General features: G+C 37.6%; 1 protein-coding gene and 1 non-coding gene across 2 annotated transcripts in view; both read right to left on the bottom strand.

The window, feature by feature from the left end:
- SCFD2 (sec1 family domain containing 2) overlaps positions 1–20475 on the bottom strand; it is a 402719-nt gene that overhangs the window by 336247 nt on the left and 45997 nt on the right. The gene's annotated exons all lie outside the window — the stretch shown is intronic.
- Positions 14197–14269, bottom strand: TRNAK-UUU (transfer RNA lysine (anticodon UUU)). Its single transcript has one exon. It is a non-coding gene; the product is annotated as a tRNA-Lys (tRNA).

The raw sequence follows: 20475 nt of genomic DNA on the forward strand, positions 1-20475 counted from the left end.
CTTCTAAGTCCAACTTTTGCCTATAGCAGTCCTTCCATTTAGTCGCTTCCCACTCTAATACGTCAAATTTCACTCCTGCCATTCATCAATGCTATGGACGGAACTCCTGAAAACCACAGATTCTCCTCATTGGGCACGAAGATGGCAATGGGGCCAAACATAGATGCAAGTCAAGTAATTCTTTCCTTTACATCTTACCTACACCCTGTCTGTGGTTTACTCTCTGATGCCTGAAATCCCAGTTTGTTTGTTATGTCTAGTTTGTTAATATTTGGCAATGAGACCACCTGTATTTATTTAGCACTTTATCGTTTATACAGTGCAAGTATGTCCTCTTGATTTTCACAGCAACTCTACGGAGTAGCAAATAAGTGAGAGTTCAGTGTCTTACATGGTGCTAAATGTCATTTGTCAATTAATGGTTTTGCTACAGACTATAATACACAAAAAATAAAGACCTTGTTTCAAGCAACTTATAAGCCTGCAACATATTCTATCTTTTCATTACATATTTTGAAGAGATTAAGGATTTTGAAGTGCCTTATTACCTGTTTATCAGGGCGAGCATGTAAAGAATAAAAACAGTGGGAATGATGAGCAGGGAGCTGAGTGTCACTGGTTTCTTTGGTCCCTCGGCAAAGCACTGTTCATTCCCGATTCTCAAGCAGCAAGCTAATGATTTGCTTGCTTAAGTACTAATAGAGAAGAGCCTCATTAACCCTTTCTCTGCTCGGTTTTGAGTCAAGTTGATTAAGGTATAATTTACATACAGTAAAATTCATCCTTTTCTGGTTCAGGGTGTTCTCAAATCAGTTCTATGAATTTTGACAAATGCATGTAGTTGGGTAAGCACTGTCACAATCAAAATATAGAATATTTCCATTACTCCAATAAGTTCCCCCTTTGTAGTCAATTCTCTTTTCCCACCCCCAGCCCTTGGTGAACACTTATCTGCATTTATCTGGCTTCTGTCCCATAGTTTTGCCTTTCCAGAATGTTCTATAAATGGAATCATATAGTATGTAGCCTTTTGAGTCTGGCTTCTTTCACTTTAGCATAAGGTATTTGATGTTCATTCATGTTGTTGCTTATATAGGTAGTTTGCACCATTTTCTTGCTGAGTAGTAATCCATTGTATGAATGTGCCATGGTTTGTTTAGCCATTTATCCATTCACTGGTTAATGATCATTTGAGTTTTTTTCCAATTTTTAGAAATCACAATTATTTATCCTGAGCATCTTTTCATGTGTTTTTTGGCCATCTGTATGTCTTCTTTGGAGAAATGTGTATTTAGGTCTTCCACCCATTTTTTGATTGGGCTGTTTTTTTGATACTGAACTGCATAAGCTGCTTGTATATTTTGGAGATTAATCCTTTGTCAGTTGCTTCGTTTGCAAATATTTTCTTCCATTCTGAGGGTTGTCTTTTCGTCTTCTTTATGGTTTCCTTTGCTGTCCAAAAGCTTTGAAGTTTCATTAGGTCCCATTTGTTTATTTTTGTTTTTCTTTCCATTTCTCTAGGAGGTGGGTCAAAAAAAGATCTTGCTGCAATTTATGTCAAAGAGTGTTCTTCCTATGTTTTCCTCTAAGAGTTTCACAGTGTCTGGCTTTACATTTAGGTCTTTAATCCATTATGAGTTTATTCTTGTGTATGGTGTTAGGAAGTGTTCTAATTTCATTCTTTTACATGTAGCTGTCCAGTCTTCCCAGCACCACTTATTAAAGAGGCTGCCTTTTCTCCACTGTATATTTTTGCCTCCTTTGTCATAGATTAGGTGGCCATAGGCGCATGGGTTTATCTCTGGGCTTTCTATCCTGTACAAATCAAAACTACAATGAGGTATCACCTCACACTGGTAAGAATGGCCATCATCAAAAAATCTACAAACAATAAATGCTGGAGAGGGTGTGGAGAAAAGGGAACCTTCTTACACTGTTGGTGGGAAAGTAAATTGATACAGCCACTATGCAAAACAGTATGGAGGTTCCTTAAAAAACTAAAAATAGAACTACCATATGACCCAGCAATCCCACTACTTGCTATATACCCAGAGAAAACCATAATTCAAAAAGACACATGCACCCCAATGTTCATAGCAGCACTATTTACAATAGCTAGGACATGGAAGCAACCGAAATGTCCATCAACAGGGAAACGGATAAAGAAGATGTGGTACATATATACAATGGAATACTACTCAGCCATAAAAAGGAACGAAATTGGGTTATCTGTAGAGATGTGGATGGACCTAGGAAGTGTCATAGAGTGAAGTAAATCAGAAAGAGAAAAACAAATATCGCATATTAACGCATATATGTGGAATCTAGAAAAATGGTATAGATGGCCTTATTTGCAAAGCAGAAATAGACAACACAGATGTAGAGTACAAACGTATGGATACCAAGAGGGAAAGGGGTGGGGTGGGAGAAATTGGGAGATTGGGATTGACCCATATACACTATTGATACTATGTATAAAATAGACAACAAAGGGGAACATACTGTATAGCACAGGGAACTCTGCTTAATGCACTGTGGTGTCCTAAATGGGAGGGAAATAAAACGGAGGGGATATATGTATATGTATGGCAGATTCATTTTGCTGTGCAGTAGAAGCTAACACAACATTGTAAAGCAACTTTACTTCAATAAAAATTTAAAAAATAAATAAATAAAATAAATTGAAAAAGATTCACAAATCAAAGTCCACCAACATTTTCCAAAAAAAAGAAAGAAAGAAATTGTGAATAAAGCCTTCACAAACATCTTTGTTTTTTTATGTGTGTATGTGTCTGTGGACATATGGTTTCATTTTTCTTAAGTAAATTTCTAGGGTTGTTGGGTCATATGCTAAGTGTACGGTTAACTTTATAAGAAACCGACAAACTAAGTTCCAAAGTGAGCTGTCCCACCAGCAACAAATGAGATTTCTATTGCCTCACATCCTCACTAGCACTTGGTATTGCCAGTTATTTTGGTTTTAGCCATTCTTTCAGGTATCTAGCAACAACTCACTGGGGTTTTAATTTGTATTTTTCTAATGACTAATAATGTTGGTCTTTTCAAGTGCTTATTTGCCACCCTATATCTTTTTTGGTGAAGTTTGTCTGTTCAAATCTTTTGCTCATTTATTTAGGTTGTTTATTTTCTCCCTGTTGAGTTGTGAGTGTCATTAAGTTTTATCAATCCATTGGCTCAACATATATTTCTGTGCCAGGGACTGTTCTTACTGCTAAGAATAAACCCATGAACAAATCAGACAAAAATCTGTCCTCATGGCCAACAAACAAAGAAGGCAAATGATTCCTGGATGCTCTCCTAATTAATTCAGCTCATTGCATCTCGTTCTCTTCTTAGGAGGTGGGGATCTTTTGCACAGATGATCAATATATTTACACAAAAACATCTTGACATATTAAATATTAACGTTAAATACATGAAAACAAACTTTCGCATGAAATGTGTTCAAATCTAACATTGCCATGAGCTCCATTTATTTGTTTATACACTGTGCTGCAGGTGACGCAGTGTGGTCCCTGGACACACAGAGCTTTGTGTATCAAGAGAGAAAGTCATAGAACAATTATACAAACAACTGCTTAATCATTATTGTGGGAAGTATTGCTAAGGCAAAAACTAAAATGTCCTGAAACCATGAAAGGCTCTATGTGATATGTAATTGCCTACCTCTCCAACCTTATCTCCTGGACTGAAGGAGGAGGAATTTAAAAGGCTCAGAATAGGGCTTCCCTGGTGGCGCAGTGGTTGAGAGTCCGCCTGCCGACGCAGGGGACACGGGTTCGTACCCCGGTCCGGGAAGATCCCACATGCCGCGGAGCGGCTGGGCCCGTGAGCCATGGCCGCTGAGCCTGCGCGTCTGGAGCCTGTGCTCCGCAACAGGAGAGGCCACAACAGTGAGAGGCCTGTGTACTGCAAAAAATAAATAAATAAAATTTTTTTAAGAAAGTCTCAGAATACATACAATCCATTCATAACATAACTGTGTTTTAGAGAGACCTCAAGAAATGGAAATCATCCAAGAAAGTCACCAGGTCTGTTTAGATTTCGACTGCAATAACCATATGTTCAATTTAAAGATAAGAATGTCTTCAATTCAGGGACTCCTCTGGTGGCGCAGTGGTTAAGAATCCGCCTGCCAATGCAGAGGACTTGGGTTCGAGCCCTGGTCCGGGAAGATCCCACATGTCGTGGAGCAACTAAGCCTGTGCACCACAACTACTGAGCCTATGCTCTAGAGCTCACGAGCCACAACTACTGAGCCCACGTGCCACAACTACTGAAGACTGCATGCCCTAGAGCCCGTGCTCCACAACAAGAGAAGCCACCCAATGAGAAGTCCATGCACTGCAACGAGGAGTAGCCCCCGCTCGCCACAACTAGAGGAAGCCAGCGCAGCAACGAAGACCCAACACAGCCAATAAGTAAATAAATATTTAAAAAAAAAGAATGTCTTCAATTCAAAACATAGTTATTAAACTTTTTATACAGTTAGCAATTTTCCTAGCTCAGACTTGGACTCAGTGACCATATTTACATAACACTGCCTTCCCACATAAGGCATGAGATCCAAAGGAACAAATGGATATATTTCATAACAGGAAATGCCAACAGAACACCACCTTGTGAATCAGCAATTATTCACTTTGCTGCTCCATTCTGTTCCCCTCTGTATACCTTTTGCTGCTCCATTCTGTTCCCCTCTGTATACCTTTTGCTGCTCCATTCTGTTCCCCTCTGTATACCTTTTTCTTACACACACAAGCCATTAACACTTCCTTATATATGTCATGAAAGCAGGGATTTTTTTGGTAAAAATTCATAACATGTTAATTGGAATTTAGTAAAAGAGTACTTCACACAAATGCTTTAAAATATAGGCTAGTGACATTTTTAAAATATAAATTTAATCACAATCTTACATAAAACAAGTCAAAATCAACTGACTGACTACCAAAAATGCTACACTGTGAGGCTAACAACTTGAGAAAGCTTCTCAGTTCATATCAACTAAAACTGCAAGCAACTAGAACCAGGTGTTGAAAAAGTAATAGAACATTTATTCACATCTCATATTACCAAGAAAAACCAAAAAACCTTGTCAGGCAGATTTACATGGTGATTTTAAAATGTCAACCCAAGAAGGCTTTGCAACACATTTTTTTAAAGTCCTAAAAACAAGGGCTATTTTATATCAAAACTGCGTAATACATAGCAACTCTTTGAAAAGGGACAATTTTGAAATTTGAAAAATAGTTTTCAAGTAAGAAAATCTATTAGGCTTTCTTTTTCTTTTTTATAGTTTTTAAGGAAGTGAAATGGGCTTCTGATTTCAATTTAGTTAAGAAACAAACACAAAACTTTAACAACCATCAGTTCTATGTATATTTTGAAACTCTTATTGAAATAGAATTATCTCTTGGGAGAAAGGGGACATATCTGGAAAATAAAAGGATTTAATATATTTATATTGTCTGCGATCCTTACAATATTGAATTCCACTGTATTCAAATCAATTATGGAACTTACTCTTCCATTTATTATATACATTTGATAAACTATAACTTTCTGAACCTGCTTTGTGGCTTGGTAAGATATATTTAAAATATCTACACATACATGATGCTTTGTTGATTTTCTTAAAAAAAAAAAAGTATTCTGTCAGTGCTAGATTTGATTTAATCCCCGAATTGTGTCTTAATGGTAGAAAGTAACCATCTTTCTACTGGTGGTAGACTCTCAACCACTGCGCCACCAGGGAAGCCCCATTGCATGTTTTTTATTCATCATTGTCCTGAAAACACGAATGAAAACCCAGTGTGTGAAATGTGAATAAACAAAGTTATGTTTTTTGGGGGGGGGCTTTGTTTTATGTTTTTTAATAAATTTATTTATTTTTGGCTGCATTGGGCCTTCCCTGCTGTGCGCAGGCAGGCTTTCTCTAGTTGCAGCAAGCGGGGGCTACTCTTCGTTGCGGTGCACGGGCTTCTCATTGCGGTGGCTTCTCTTGTGGAGCACAGGCTCTAGGCACATGCGCTTCAGTAGTGTGGCACATGGGCTCTAGAGCGCAGGCTCAGTAGTTGTGGCACATGGGCTTAGTTGCTCCGCGGCATGTGGGATCTTCCCGGACCAGGGATCGAACCCATGTCCCCTGCATTGGCAGGTGGATTCTTAACCACTGCGTCACAAGGGAAGTCCTCAAAGTTATGTTTTAAGACATGTATTTCCAGAAATCAAATATCAGCATTTCATTTTTCTCCTTTTTAATCATTTTCCTAATATAATAAAGGCAAAGTATATTAAAATATTTAAATATAACGTTCTGTTAAAACTCTGGTTTATTAACTCACACATAATTGGCAAACATGAATACTTTTAATATTACACAAAAATATCTATTCATTTGTCATTTTTTCTCATTTTAACATTTTGTGCCGCCAAATAAGAGCAGCTGAACACAAAATAAACAAACATAGCTGAACTCTGCAAGCCACAAGAGGAGCTGAGCACTGATTACATTCCTAGTTCTTCTTGGCTCTGCTTGGCCACGTGCACTGTCTTGGAAGTGCTTCCTGTTTGGTTCTCCCTGACCTTTAGTGCATTTTGCCTTTGCCTCCATACCAAACAGCCTCAGCTCCTCTTTACATTACCTTCCAGTGAGCTACCTTCAACTCTTTTGTTCACATAAAGTCCCATATATGCAGTAACGTTTCTTTATCGATAGTCTTTATCTATAGAAATTTGGCCAATCTTTTTAACTGTGCTAGTATTTTTATCGTTTACTTTAGTGCTCTAATTATAAATTTGTATCGATTTTTGAATGGGCTTCTGCTAGTGATTTTTGTTTGTTTGTTTGTTTGCGGTACACGGGCCTCTCACTGTTGTGGCCTCTTCTGTTGCAGAGCACAGGCTCTGGACGCGCAGGCTCAGCGGCCATGGCTCACGGGCCCAGCCGCTCCGCGGCATGTGGGATCTTCCCGGACCGGGGCACGAACCCGTGTCCCCTGCATCAGCAGGCGGACTCTCAACCACTGCGCCACCAGGGAAGCCCTGCTAGTGATATTTATTTTTATCACGAGCCCTGATAACTAGTATGTGATTTTGCAAAACAAGTTTTCCAAGAATGCGTGTAAATTATAGCAAAAGCACTTATACTAATATGTAGACAATGGTGGCAACTCTACTAATATTAAACTGTTGGTTGGTGGGCAGCACTGTCAGGGAAAATTTCAAATGTTAATTCAACAGTTGGCATAAGAGAGCCAGAATCTTGTGTACAAAAGATGGTTTCGGAGTTTTGTAAATAATGTACGAAAGGTTCAGAGGGTAGCATGAACACATCGGTTTAAATCCTCTTCTCATTTCATCAGAAAGACAAAAAGGAATTAAAAAGGGAAAGGAACACACAACAAAGAGATCGTGAGATAGTCCATAAGCAGACAAGACTTCAAGCACTTTTCCTCCCCATTTGCTGGTTATCTTTGTAACTTACATTACATACTTAAACTTTCTTCTTTGCTCTGTCAACTACAGATGGTATGCTATGGCCTTTCGTCTTCTAAGCAGAGGATATTAGTTCCCCTTACCCTTTCCTCTACTTCGTATTTCCCCCTTTCATCTTCCAAATCATCTGTACTTTTATTTTCATCCGGTCAAGATTGATAGCATTTATATTTTGTTTTGTAACCATAATTTAGTCTAATGTGCTTTTTCTATAGCATGATTAGAAACTTCAAAATTAGTCAAGTGTTTGTATCATTATAAACTATGTAACTATTAATGACAGACCCAATGTACAAGCTATGATTACATTTCCTTATGCATAGAATACACTTGGGTCCTAGAATGCGTATGGGCTTTTTCTGAGGGGGCAGGGGAGGAGCATTCCCTGCTTTAATCAAAGTTGTAAACTCTCCTAATTTCTAATACACTGTCTTATCTTTGAAGTCCGTGTTGTGTTGTTTGTTTTTTTTAAATTGAGGTATAGTTGATTTGTGGGGTTTTTTGGGTTTTTCTTTTTCCCCTCCCTGAATACTTTACTACCAAACTCCTTCATTCCCCTGTTCCATCATGGGCAGATTGTTCTTTAGGCCTTTTTGCACAGTCAGCAGCCTGGAACGCCTTCTATTGCTCTCCTCTATTGGAACACCGCTTCGCTAAATCCCTGATTTTTCTTTCTTGCTATACTGCCTTGTTTTGCTGGACACCCTCAAGTAACTTCCTCGGAAAAGATGTGTGGAAAGCAAAGTTCTCTTATCTCTGAAAAGGCTTTTTCTTGCCCTCAAAGTTTAATAACGGTTTATCTGGATCTACAATTCTAGGTTGAAAATAATGCATTGCTTCATTGTCTTCTGGCTCAGCGTTGCTCATAAGAAACGTGTGCTAGTCTCATTCTTGTTCCTTTGTAGATAAGCTTCTTTTTTCCATCTTGAGGTCCACAGGATCCTCTCATTCTCTTGTAACTCTGAGGAGTCACAGTGATTGTGTCTAGTTTAGAGGGTTTTTATTCTTTCCACTTGCTTTTCAGTTAAGCCTATTCTATATACTTGATATGTCTTTCTTCACATCTGGGAAAGTCTTACATTCTTTCTTTGCTAGTTTCCTGTCCTCTGCTTTCTCTCTCTTTCTGAAACTTCTAATAGTTCTTGGATCTCCTGACTTGGTTCTCTATATCTTTTATCTTTGGTATCATATTTTCAATGTCCTGTTCTTTCTACATTTTAGGAAATTTTCTTGATTTATCTTTAAACTTTGGCTGAATTTTATTTTTACAATAATATCCTTATTTCTAAGAGCTTCTTTTTTAACAAGAGCTTTATGAGCTTTAACTCACATACCATAAAATTCACCCTTAAAATGTACAACTTTGGCTGAATTTTATTTTTACAATAATATCCTTATTTCTTTAAACTTTGGCTGAATTTTATTTTTACAATATCCTTATTTCTAAGAGCTTCTTTTTTAACAAGAGCTTTATGAGCTTTAACTCACATACCATAAAATTCACCCTTAAAATGTACAATTCACTGATTTTTACTATATTCACAGTTATGCCACCATCACCACTATATAATTTGAGAACATTTTCATCATCTCAAGAAGAGAGACTACATTCAAATTTCCCCAGTTATGAAAAAGATATACAGCTATAAATCCATACATATTAGAATACAGCCTGAATAAAATTTTCAGTTGGGAGATATAACTGTACTTAGTTATACTAGGAAACTGAGAAATAGCAGAAATGAGAACATTAGGTAATTACAGCTATAAGAGAATTCTGGCTTTTTTATATGTAATAATACTATGGTCATGCACTAAAAAAATTTTTTTAATTGAAGTAACAGAGGAATAGAAGAGTACTAAATCATGCAGCAAAACAAACAGTAAAAATAAACTTCCTCCCCTCCCCCCCCCACCAAAGGCTTTGCCTAGAATATGTGACAAGGCACTGCAGCAAAGAGGGGCCATCTGCCCAGAAGCTACAACCAATTTCAGACTCAGAAGCCTCAGGTATAATGGAGGTGAAAAGTGAGGGGTATAACATAAAGTAAAGCTTACACATCTTAAGTATGTAGTTCTGTTCACTGTTACACACACATCTATCCACGTAACCACCACCCAGATCAAGGTATGGAATATGTCCAGAACTCTGGAAGATTCCGTCAATACCTACCTAGTCAATAAGCTCACAACAGCAAACTATTACTTTTAACTCTCTCAACACAACTCACTTTTTTGTCTGCTTTTGAACGTCATAATAAACAGAATTATACAGATATACTATTTTGTATCTAGCTTTTTTAAATTCAACATCATCCAAAATCTCAATCTTTTTTTTTTCTCACTGTGTTTTATTGTTCTATATGACTATAATAGTTTCTGTATCCATTCTACTTTGAAGGATCTTTAGGTTTTATAGTTCAGGGCCATTATAAATAATGATGCTATGAACGTTCTACTACATACCTTTTGGTAGACTCATCTCCATTGGATACATGCCCAGGTGTGAAACCACTGGATCAGTGTACACTTATCTAAAGTTGATACTGCCAAATAGTTTTCCATGGTTGTATCAATATAACCACACATTTTAAATATGATCAAACTTAACAGAATTTTTAAAGTATACATACAATGTTTAAAACCTCGCACAACTGTATAATTAAGTTTCCTTCATGGTATTTTACGCTGGGTAGCCAAAACTCTAATAAGAGAGAGAAAAAAAAAAAGTCACAATGGAAACCACATTGCCATACTCTTAGTATGCACCTTTATTTTATTTTTCTCATTGTTTGTTTACTTGCTTATTTACTTACTTTCTTACCTAATTACATACAAAAGGCCTGGAAGGCAAGATACTGATTTCAGAGCAAAGGTTACATTGAAGAGTAAGATGATAGGGAGGGGGGATAGACAATTACTTTTTATTTTACTAATGCTATGATATGAATTTTAAAGACTATTTTACTTTTTAAATAGTCTCTTGGTTCTGATATAAAATAATGTCTGTTTCATGTGAAATGAACAGACCAGTATTTTTCTCTGGGGAATCTGAGTCTATTACTATCACTGATTTGTACAATGGATGAAGCATTGGCTTTCAACAGAAAAAGAAATATAAGAGTAATAATAACTGTCGGTTTCCCACCTCTACTGAGGTCAAAGGACAAAGAAATATGGTTAACATGCAGGTGGAGAAATTTAAGTCAGACATGAGAAAAAAATTCCACGATCGTGATGACTATTAGGCATTGAAACAGGTTATTAACGGGGGGGGGGGGGAAGAGGGAAGACAGTATAAATCTTCTTCCGTAGGGATTTGAAGGGCAGTATATACAGCCATCTGTATAGTGAAACTTGGATAAAACCCAGCTGGGAATTGATGTCCATTTTTTTAACACTATGAATACTGAAGAAGGATTTCCTAGGATATCCTTTAAACAGTATATGTTACACAAATTTTTGAGCTCTGTAGTATTACAAAGACAGAATAAGAAAGTAATGTGAAAAGATCATTTTAATTATATGAATCAATTCAATCAAATGGATCCAAAATTGAGAAATCTATTGCAAGATATGTTTTCAGGATACTACAGAATAAAGTATAACTGCTGCAAGACCATAGGTCACAAATAGAAAATAAACAGCTCTCCCTGAAATTTTTACAAAAACAGTGAAATATAAAACCACCAGAAACACTTAGGGTTTGGCTTTCTTTGGAAATGCAGCCTTCCTGAGGCTAAGTTAAACACTGCATCAGTGTTTATAAACTCAGCAGAGAGCACAGAAAGGAACAGATAGATTACCCCTGTTATCTAAGGGGCAGATTACCAGCCTGCCAGGTAAGGGGCCTTTCCATGGTGGGTCTACCCTGACTTGGAAAGAATAGCCTCCAAGTAAAGCAACTCCCACCCCACAGCAATGGATCTTCCCTTGGGGTTTTTAAACTCCTAGCCCATATGCTCATATGTTGAGGATCCCTTCTGTTGAGAAAATATAAAGATTAATAAGGGGAGGAGGAGAAAAAATGAAGAAAAAGATGCACCAATTAAAGTTAAAAATATAGAGCCAGAGGGCAGATGCTTGAAGATGGGATATTAGAAATTCAGATTCCCATTTTGTGGATGGGGAAACAGAGAAACAGAGGCAATTCAGGTTCTGTTTTAGGTGATGAAGTGTAAGAAAGAAATATGTGCTTAGTGACCTTAAGGCTTTCGGGCACTATTAATCATTAATTCAATAAAAACTCTTTCTGTCTCTTTCTCTAGATTCTCTTCTTCTTCACGCCCCTAAATGGATGTGTTCCTTACGACTCTGCCTTCAACCCTCTCTCACTCGTTCTACTTTCTTTTCCTGGATGATCACCCTTACGTTATATTTCCTTTAGAAATTCACTACTTAGGCTCCGACATAATCACTAGGTAACTAAATCCCCAATCTCCACTTTCACTTCTGGAAATCATTACTCTAGTCACATGTTTTCCAACTAAGATGATCAGGAAGCAATCATACAGGCAATGTAATTCCACCCCTAAATCTGGTAGAATACTCTTCATATGCAATTGTATGACCATTGGTCATTATTTTTACAATGTCTTTTATCTGCCCAGGAGACAGTAAATAATTTTATCATGCCATATCCTCCTTTTACAGAACACGCTAAATTTCACAAACATTTATATGTTACATAATAAATCATCTCATCTAATTGTCAGGTTAGCAGACAATAGAATCCCCATTTTGAAGACAGGAAAACAGATTCAGAAAAGTTAATTAACTTGTTCATTTGAAAATAAGACAGTATTTTTTCATGTTTCCTATCCCCTACAAGGACCTAATTATATACTATGAACACATAATAAATACCTTTAAAATGAATGAGAACAATTGTCTATTACGGCTAAATCTGGATAATGTATAGAAAAAATTTCAATGAGTTTTCCCCCTTCTACTGATTCCAATGATCTCTAGAAAACTGTGCTAATCTTGGACCCCGGAGAATATGATACTCTTTTAAATAATGGTTCTCGAAGGTGCTCCATGGACCCCTGGGTCCTTGAGGCACTTTCAGGTAGTCAGAAAAGTCAGAACTATTTTCATACTAATACAAAGATGCTACTTGATTTTGTTACTATCCTGTGTTTGCATTGATGGTACAAAAACAGTGGTGGGTAAAAGTGCCAGTGCCTTAGCACCAATCAAGGCAGTGGTACCAAATTATACAAGTAGTCAGTTTCACTTTCAGAATGGCCATGATGAAAAAGCAAATGTTACTAATTTTATCAAAACTCAACCCTTAAGAAAACATCAATATTTTGTGTAAAGAAATGGGAAATATACAAAAAGCACTTCTGGGGCAACCAAAGTATCAGTGCAACCATTGCCTCAAGGAAAAGCACTGATGTGATTACTTGAGTTGTGAACTGCTGTTCACACTGTTTTAATGGCATAAAATTTTTACCGAAAAGACAACTGAAAAAGTATGGTTCTTCACACATTTTTTCCAACAAGTAAATGAAGTGAGTCTGTCACTTCAACGAAAACAATTAACAGTTTGTATTGTCAATATTGAAACTCAAGTTTTCATGTGAAATTATAATTTTGGAAAACTTGTATCTGCCCCTATATCTTTATATTCCTAATACTTAAAGATTTTCTAATGGTATCAGTGGTGATATTGATAAATGTGGCTTTGTTATATTGTATAATGTATGTCAACATTTCAAAAATCTGCATAACTTAAAGAACCAATATTGCCCAAGTGATAATGTACGATGCTATAAAATAATATGTGCATAAAAGAGCCACTCAGGGCTTCTCCGGTGGTGCAGTGGTTGAGAGTCCGCCTGCCGATGCAGGGGACACGGGTTCGTGCCCCGGTCCGGGAAGATCCCACATGCCGCGGAGAGGCTGGGCCTGTGAGCCATGGCCGCTGAGCCTGCCCGTCCGGAGCCTGTGCTCCGCAACGGGAAAGGCCACAACAGTGAGAGGCTCGCGTACCGCATAAAAAAAAAAAAAAAAAAAAAAGAGCCACTCAAAGTGCAAGAGACACCAATGGGTTTTAATGTACCAGAGTATGGAAAATTCAGCAATATGGTTTCATATTCCACATTGCAATTAACCTGTAAGAAATTACCTCTTGTAAACCTGGTGTAGTATCAAAGAATATCTGCAATTTTCTGGAAAGTTATTAAAATACTCCTCCCTTTTTCAACTACGTATCTTTGTAAGGTCAGCTTTTCTTTATATACTTTATCCAAAATAATGTATCACAACAGATTGAATGAAGAAGCGGATATGAGAATACAGCTGTCTTCTATTAAGCCAGACGTTAGAGATATGCAAAAATGTAAAGTGGTACCACTCTTTTCCCTACATTATTTTATTTGAGAAAATATAGTCATTTTTCACAAAAATATGTTACATTAACATGTAATAGTCTTATTATAATATTTTTATATTAATTAATAAATATTTTAAAAATCTTCCCTGCTTGAATTCCTGACGTGATATTTTCTTTCTGTCTATCTCACGTGTATCAACAGATATACTCCACATAAACAAAAGCTCTTGGTGTCCACATAGTTTCTTTTTTTGTTGTTCATAGGTTGTTGTGAACCTCAATAGCATTTTTTTTTTTTTTTTGGTCGCACCACATGGCTTGCAGGATCTTAGTTCCCTGACCAGGGATTGAACCTGGGCCCCCAGCAGTAAAAGTGCTGAGTCCTAACCACTGGACCACCAGGGAATTCCCCTCAATAGCTTTTAACAATGTAAAGGGGTTCTGAGACCAAAAAGTTTTGAGAACTGATGTTCTAAATCAGTGTCACTCTTGGATTCCATAGGAGGGAGATAGAAAAAGCAATCCATTAAATAAATACATAACAAATACCAACTGACAGTATTAATTCAAGAATTTATTTATTCATTCCATAAACACTTACTGAGTATATAGTAACTTTAAGGTCTTGTGTTAGGTGTGGACAATACTAAGAAGCACAGATAAGAATTCTCAGGCCCAACTACTCAGGGTCTGGTGGTAACTGCTATAATAGAAGTATGAACAAAAACAGTACCGATAGGGATAGAAGATGTCATCTTTTAGAAAGAATGACAGGGGATGCGAGATATGATGGAGAAAATGTTGGGGGAGAATTTTAAAAGCCTGAAGGATGAAATGAGCATTCTTTTTTTGGAGGGAGGCGAGAAGCAGGGTAAGGCTTTAAGATCAGTAGGAATTATTAACCAAGTATCCATGTGCAAGGCACAACAGGGGATACAAAAATATCTACAGTCTTCCAGGAAACTAGAATTAAGGAAAAAAAGCATAAAACAATTATCAGAAAGAGGAAGATAACCAGAAGAGCAGAGTGACATGAAGACCAAGGGAAGAGCATCAAGAAAGAAGACATGATCAGATGCTACAACACATCAGGAGGAACAAGAAATATCATAAAGGAAAGTTATAAATAGAAATATTAATGCATATAACTGAAAGTAGAAATACACATTGTCCCTCTACTACTCATTCACACGCATCAGGCAATCCATTCATTCGAGCAGCAAGTACTAAGCCACACACTATATACCAAGCCAAACAGCCAATGGAGAATATGAAATGGACACTGTCTAGCAAAGTTTTGGATCCACACACATTTAACTATTTTGCACTGTGGTAAGCGCTAAGACAGAGCACTAAGAGAAATAAGAGAAAGAGCTGTGGGTCCTCAGAAGCCAGAGCAATTAATGTAGCTTGCTGAGGAGGGTGTAGGAAGAAGGTTAAAGGGGAATTAGATATGGTTCCACAGAGAAAGTGACATTTGTACTAGATCATGAAAAATAAGGTGGGTTTGACAGGAAAGTGTTTTTGTGTGTGTGTGCATGCGTGTGTGCACAAGCACGTAGTGTAAAGTGAGTGGTTATATTAGTCAAGGTCTCAGCAGGAAAAAGATGGCACTCTAACAGGAAAAATAAGGCAAACATAACAACAGGAATGTCTAACAAGTTAGGCTAAGGGAAATCAGGAGTGTTAAGGAAACCAACAAGGGAAGGGTAGAAGGAAGCAACCAATTGCATCCTGGCAGGGATGAAGCCAGGCAAACAATACCCTAACCATACCCTCCCCCCACCCTCTAAATCTCCTGCCCATGCCTCCCATTGGCTAAACCGAACTGAGAGGCCAAGGGCAGAAAAGCGTGCTGAGGCAGTCCATAACGGTTAGCCTCCAGAAGCACAGGTAGAGAAGGGCGGAGGAAACCTGGAGGGACAATCAAACGAGAATATTTCAGGCGAAAACAACAAAGACATGGATCTACAGAAGTTCCTGCTGAGGAATGGGGAGTAGGGAGGAAAAGCAATTTGAGTGGATGGGTGAAGCATGAGGCTAGAAGTCAGAAATATTTCTATAAATAGCATGCTAAGGAGTTGGGACACTATCTTCAGGCAATGGGGAACCATCAAAGGGTTTTAGACAGAGGAATGGCACAACCATATCTGTGTCTGTGGCTCTGTAGCCGCTCCCCCCCCCACCCCCAGTAGTTTGATTCCTGATACAGAAGTCAGACAGACCTGGGTTGTATCCTGGCTGGGCCCAGGTAGAAGGTAGAAAATACACCAGTTATTTGAGCAGAGAAAATTTAACATACAGAATTGTTAACTGGGTAACTGAAAGGTAAACGAGAACTCCAAGGTATCATGCAGGCAGCAACTGCTGGAAGCAGCTACCACCAGTAGGATGGAAGAAACACAGAGGCTGGAATTATACCTCTTGAGAACAGAGTGCTACTTGGCTAGGCTGGTACCTCTGAGGAGGGGGTGCCATGAAGCTGGTTCTGCAAGTACTAGAAGAACTGCAAACTGGATTCCGTTGCTCCCACAGGAAGGGCCTGTCACTGCTGGGGTGAAGAAGTGTTGATGGCATGACACTGACAAGCGGAAGCAAAATCCACAGGCAGCAGGGGGAAAGACGCAAGTTGCTTCTTCCCCTTCCAGCCTTGCAGTTTCCCTCTGGCACCCCTCATCAGTGTAGCCCACCAGGAAGCCAGCTGAAGAGCAGAATGTGGTCTGCACAGTGCCAGCCCCAGCACCGCAGAGCAGAAGGGTGGGTTGAGATCTGGGGAGGGGGGGAAGAGTACCAAATTGACAAGACTACTGGGAGGATTAAATGAAACAAACTATGTAAACTTGTTATAATGCCTGAAACAAAGTAGCTATCCAATAAAAGTCAATTCCCTTCCTCATTCCCCAAACTGTGGCAAGAGCTAATACGTGAAGACAAGGATATGTGAGAGTTCAACAGTGCATGTTCCCTATGAGGCATCCAGATTTTCTTATCTCTTATCAATTACCATATATCAAATGGTACGTTAGTCTTATTAGGTTTTAACCTATCCATTTTGTAAAGTTTCACAATCTCCACACCCAGTTCACACATGCACGTACACATGGATGTGTATGCATACATGTTCCCCTTAATCTCAAACAAAATTCTCCACAATGAAGGCAAAAGATATAAATGTGATCAAAACACAGAACTGGATGAACTCAATACCAATAGTAGGAAGCAGAGTACTCTCAATAATGTTGAAAAAAGTATACCTTGAATAAAATTTTAGTGTTTTGATTTAAGCTATTTTTCAAAGCCGTAAAAGTAGGAAATGATAGTGGGTGTGGCATTGGTGGGAAGCAAAAATCACTAATTTCATCTGGGACTTCATTAAGAGAAGTATGGTGTCCAAAAAGAGGCAAAGAACAACACATCTTTACTCAGCTCTGGACATCACATTTTAGGATGGACATTAACAAACTAGAACTTTGTCAGTGGCTCAGAACTAGAAAATGTGTTGATTAAAGGCTAGTCTTTTCACAAATGGTTGAAAACACTCATCACATTTCACATGGAAGAGAGACACTGATGGTGATTATGTGGAGCTAACACTCCAGTGCTGCCAAACAAGGAGAGTAAATTCAGAAGCTTCACAACGCAATGGATCAGATTATCATCTGGAAACGTAGCTCAAGAGATTTTCCTGTAAAAGTGTGACCACAGAGGCTTGGGAATCCCAAATACAGCCAAGGTGATTTGGGGGGGTGAACAGAGTCAGGGAAGAGGTAATGACTAAGCTGAAAATGGAAAAACTATTTAGAATTCTGCTTAAAGAAAGAACGCGTTATCAAAAGGGAAATATTCAGCATAAAGGCTAGAAAAGGACAACTTAAGTGGAAAGAATGAATTGGTACATTTCCAAGAAAGAAAGGGGGAAATCATCTAATTTGATTTGTTTGTTTTGATTTTACAACCCTCTTATAATATAGCTTCCCATGTAGGTCTCCCCACAGATAGAATATAACTGCAGCACACCAATTCCAGTTTGCCTGATAATCATAATCTTCACTCTGCTCAGAGCTTTCTTTCTCCTTCAAAATTCCAGGACACAGTTTCCCCATTTTTATGGATAAATAAATTGAAATTTGGCTAATAAGTAGCAGAACTGTGATTCACCTCCATGTGTAACTGACTTTGCACTCCATCACAATCAGGAGAGCCAGAAGTCCCAGAAAACAGAGAGGGATGTACAAGAAAGTGGTGACAATCTGGTAGTGAATATCGCAAAGAAATGAAGAAGAATGAGGGCTGAGAAAAACGCCCTTATATTTAGTAGCCCAGAGGACTTGTCAGCAAAAAAGTACCAGAAGCCAGACTACACTACATTAATAAGCAAGAAAATAATAAAGAAACAGGCGTTGAGCATAGAATACTTTTTCAAAAAATCTGGCTGCAGAACAAAGAACAGTGTCATAAAGAGATCTGTTTCACTTTAGCCCTAATAGGCTCTTTCTGCCAGCCATTAGATATAGCCACTCTGCAGAGAGCTATGGGAAAACCGGTGAAGATCCCCCAACCACAGTGTCAGTCCAGAGGAACAGATTCTCTGTAAATGGAGAGATTGAGATGGGCATCTTACTCTGTGAGTGAGTATATTGGGTCCAAACAAATGGGTTTCTTAGAGTCCATTTGTTTTTTACTTTCAGAATACATTTTCCATGATGAAAAGCCAGTGGGAAAAATACAATTCAGTTTACAATGTTCTAAAAAACCACTTTTCTGGAACATATATGTTTAGTTAACTGACAATTTAATAACAATCTCTTGGAAAGAAGGCATATGTTTATATGTGAAATGATAAAATGAATTTTTTTCTTTCTTTTGGCAATTCAACTTTTTTCCCCTAAGAGAATGATGTTTATTTCTCTTGGTGCTCGTGATGTTTTAATATTAACTTACCTTTTACTGAGGAATTTTATATAATGGGATCCCTCCCAGTGAATTTAAATATAAGAAAAGTCTTCAATCTAGAATTAAAATATCTCTTTAACGTCTCAAAAATACCAGAAGCCTCTATCACAGTCAGAAAAATGTGTACTTCAGTAGAATTTACAGCAGGGGTTGAGAGAACAGTGCATAGTTTAAAGTACATTTCATAGCTTTAAATGCTGCTAGAAAAAGCATTCCAGCCATCTAGGATATCAGAGCATGATTTTTCTTTTTATAATGATAAGCAGATTTCAAATATCAATGTTTTATTATGTTTAAATTCCAGCCCTTTTCCTTACTGTTCATAGTTATGTATCTGTTGGTATATGGAAATGAGACACACCAGAAATTCTGACCAGTGATATGAAGCAGAAATGCATAGCCACAGTGTGTTATCTTTTACTAAATTATAGTTGGCACACAGATAGAATAAGATTTGGGCCAATCTTTTTGGTCCTTCTTACAACAAAGTTGGCTAACAATTGTCTGATTCTTTCCTTCTTTTTTATTTTTCCTCTCCTCACCCTCCCCCATGTCTGGAGCTTGGGGATAAATCAAACCATCTTATCTAAAACTTTTTTGGTTGACAGAAAACTCAAATATTTAAATTGAATTCCTTATGGGGCTACCCGCTTTTTTTTTTTTCCTGGCTCTGATTATTTTTAAAAGATACAGAGCTTTAGAAATGTAAAGTGTTTTGATCTTTCAAGAGTCCTGCATTGATTGAGCAATAAAAACTGATTTATGCTCTGTGATAGCATCATAAGGTTTTATCACTGAAATGCAATATAAATTAACCTTATCACCCAGACCCTTTGCGCATTCCTACTTTTCTCTATTCATGATGTGAATTAGTTCTTATTTCAACGTATTCACAGATAAGGAAATATTTTAGGTAAACATATGTTATTAATGTGTACCTATAACTGTGGAAAGAAGAGAAAAGGAAAGAAAAAAGGAAAGGAAAGGAAGAAAGAAAGAAAGAGAGAGGGGAGGGAGGGAGGAAGGAGAGAAAGATACAAGAATTATAGTCGAATGCCAGGATGATCTCAAAGAAACAACTTTATTTCTACTTCAAAACAACATGTAGGACTCTGGCCTTGGTTGTATGAAGTTAGGATAATTTTATAAATAAAAAGCATATTCTCTCACATTAGAATGTCTAGATTTGAATTCCAGTCCTACTCCTTATCAGTTGTATGGGTTTGGGCAACTTAATTTTTCTCTATTCCAGCTTCTTTATCTGAAAAATGGGATACTCATAGCACCCGTCCCAGAATTACAGTGAAGATTAAATAACACATGTAAAGAGTTAGAAGAAAACCTGGCACATCATACGTGCTCAACAAATGTTAGTTATTTTCACTTTTCTTATCACCCTTCATGTTCCTTAAAGCCCTCATATATAATCACCTAAGACACTGAAAGTTATGATTTTTGTTCATATTACAACCCTCTAATTTTTTTCCTTCTAGGTTCATCCACATTCTTTTACTTCCAAAATTTTGTTCTTCTATTTCAACTTGACAGTTTGATTTTTTTTGTACTCATTAGGAATCAAGAATTTGGGTGAGAAATCGCAGCAAGAAAAATTTACCCATCTAGTAAAATGTACTAATATCTATTGGATACCTAAGAGC

The sequence above is a fragment of the Delphinapterus leucas genome, chromosome 5, assembly GCF_059928025.1.
Source record: "Delphinapterus leucas isolate spDelLeu-1000000601 "Yukka" chromosome 5, BTC_Dleu_Yukka2, whole genome shotgun sequence".
NCBI lineage: Eukaryota > Metazoa > Chordata > Mammalia > Artiodactyla > Monodontidae > Delphinapterus > Delphinapterus leucas.